The 2,500-nt window shown below is 42.4% G+C and overlaps 1 protein-coding gene across 1 annotated transcript in view; it reads right to left on the bottom strand.

Annotated features, from left to right (window-relative positions):
* The window catches only part of PROX1 (prospero homeobox 1), a 37,563-nt gene that overhangs the window by 26,566 nt on the left and 8,497 nt on the right, over positions 1-2,500 (bottom strand). The window lies entirely within an intron of this gene.

Here is a 2,500-nt window from a genome sequence, read left to right as displayed (position 1 = left end):
TGTTGCGTTTTTCACCATGCTAGATCTGGACCGTGTGCCGTTGTCCTTCACTTTCCATTTCTTCCAGGTGACTAAGAAAATGGAAATACTGCTACTTTAAAAAGTAGTAATAAACAAACCTGTGCAATTCAATTCTCACTTAAAAATGTGAGGAATCTTGCAGCACTACAGATCCTACTAGCTTTGCCACGGCATTTTTGGGTTATTGCCATCTTGGGGCAGGGGGAGGAAGGAAGAAAAGCACGAATTTTTAATTGGTGTAAATCAGCACGGCTTCCTTGGTTTCAACACAGCTATACACATTTACTTTCCCTGAGGGCCTGGCCCTGATATTCAAATTGTTCCCAAGCTTTATTCTCCTATTTAAATTTCTGAAATAAATCACCGCGTTAATACAGTTTCTTTTCATTTTTAAGGGCAATTAGTAATGAAATTAAATACGATCGCTTCAAGTATTACGTTACGCATACATCTTTATTAATATAGCCACGATCTTCAGAGCCAAACATTTGGCCAGCGCAGCACATGGAAACGTCTCATTAGGGTACCTATTTACATATGTGTTCTCAGCTCATGGATGAGAGCGTTCCAGCGGCAAGCAGCAGTCCCCATCGGTACTGGTAGGGGACACCTGCTTAAATCACAAGGACGTTCCAGCTCCATTTAAGCCAAATTACGTCCTTTCGCTTCCGTTAAGTGGGAGCGGTGAAGCTAATGGGACTGCACGTGGGCAAAAGGGGGAGCATCCTTTGGCCCGAGGAAGTGCAAACAAATGCTAAGCACTTTGAAGCGTTTAGAGGTATGGAACAGCCCAAGAGAAGACGACTGTATCTAATATTTACACCACCAGTTCTGTGGCGCTGCTGACCCTGCGTGGCTGTCACGTGTCCCCAGGGAGATGGCTGCATTCGCTTTGGGGCGAATGACCCCACCCCACACAGGTGGTTTGTAAAGCACTTTTGGGTTTCTCCTGGTGCTGTATAAACGTAAGTTGGCACAAAAGCAATTTTCTGCGTATTACCCAACTTTGTCAGAAGACAAAGTCACCGTGTGCGTGCAAACACGCAAGTACGTATCTTCTTAAAAAGAGGGAAAAAAGCAGCAATGCCAGGGAAAAAAACCATCCCTACCTCAGTGTACCTGGCTGTGTGAACACCTAGGAGCGAAGGCGCGGGGCAGCCCCAGAGCAGGACCCTCCCGAGCAGTGCTGCCAGCCCTACATCTGGCTGCGGCGGCTCATCGGAGCAGCGTCGCCTGAAACGCTCCCTCCGATTTTTCCATTCCAGGTGGATCCACTCTGAGAGCAAACCCTCCACTTGGCCCGCTGCGCCATTCGCAGCTTTTTTTGTGTGTTTAATGATTCTTGACCGGCCATTTAGCCTAGGAAGTGCCTGTATTGCTTCCCCCCCCTCCTTTTTATTAATGTTGTCACCATCCGCTCTGCGCACGGCATTGAATAAGAGGAACCTCCAAGGGCACGGCTGTGAGGGGCAGAAGTGTACCGAGATGTGCAAGCGCATGCAACGTTAAATGAAAAAAATAAAGGGAAAAACTGCCAAGAAACTTGACCAAAGAGAACTGATCAGCAGAAACTGGGACAAGTTCACAAACTTCTGGGATAATCTTCCACTAAGACCAAAAAAACGCGTAACCCGAAAGTGATTAAAAGAAGGATTTCTGTAATTTGTTCGGGAGGGGGGAATGTAACAAACTAATTTAAGCTAATGTAATGTTTATAAAGTTACTTAGATAATGACACCATGTACGCCATTATAATCATTAAAACCCAATCTATGCTTTTTTTAAAAAAAACTTAGATGATTAACACAAAATCAAGTTGATGTGAAGGAACAATTACTTTTAGAAAAAAAATCAGGAGGTCCTAATATTCTGTAGAATGAGGGAGGATGCAGCTGTATGTCGACAGCTTTCATATCCTCATTTGAATAATGTGGCCTGAATCTGTCACTTTATTCATCCTCCTTATGCTCAGTGTACTCTGCATCAACAACAAATTAAGTTGTAAATAAGAGACAATCATCACTTTTGTTTTTAAGCAGCTTCTGCATGGAGAATTTCAATGTACTGTTTCTTTTTGACAGAAAGAAAGGGATTCTACACTCTGCTTATGTAAGCACAAATATGAGGAAACCAACCGAAATGAAACAATAAGGGAGCACTTGAGAACTGCTCCAAAATGTTCTTGGAAGTACATTTCTACCACCACAGAAATCTCTTTTTTTAATAGGATATGTATAATGAAAACTGTTCAATTTACTGTAATAATTATTCTTACTTTGCTGTAAAATTTCAATGATTTTTTCTTTTTAATTTAAAAACATCCCCTTTCCTCGTCTAGGCACAAGCAGGGTACACCTCAACAGGAAGAACAAGTGAGTAAAGTCAGCTGTAACCTTTGTGTACCCAGAAATATTATTAATCTCTCATATGATAACATGATACCATTTCATAAGCAAATATAGCATGCAGGGAGAGGGGG

The sequence above is a fragment of the Pygoscelis adeliae genome, unplaced genomic scaffold (assembly GCF_000699105.1).
Source record: "Pygoscelis adeliae isolate BGI_AS28 unplaced genomic scaffold, ASM69910v1 Scaffold308, whole genome shotgun sequence".
Lineage (NCBI taxonomy): Eukaryota > Metazoa > Chordata > Aves > Sphenisciformes > Spheniscidae > Pygoscelis > Pygoscelis adeliae.
The sequence above is the reverse complement of the archived record's forward strand: the minus strand, read 5'-3'. Positions and strand labels throughout refer to the sequence as shown.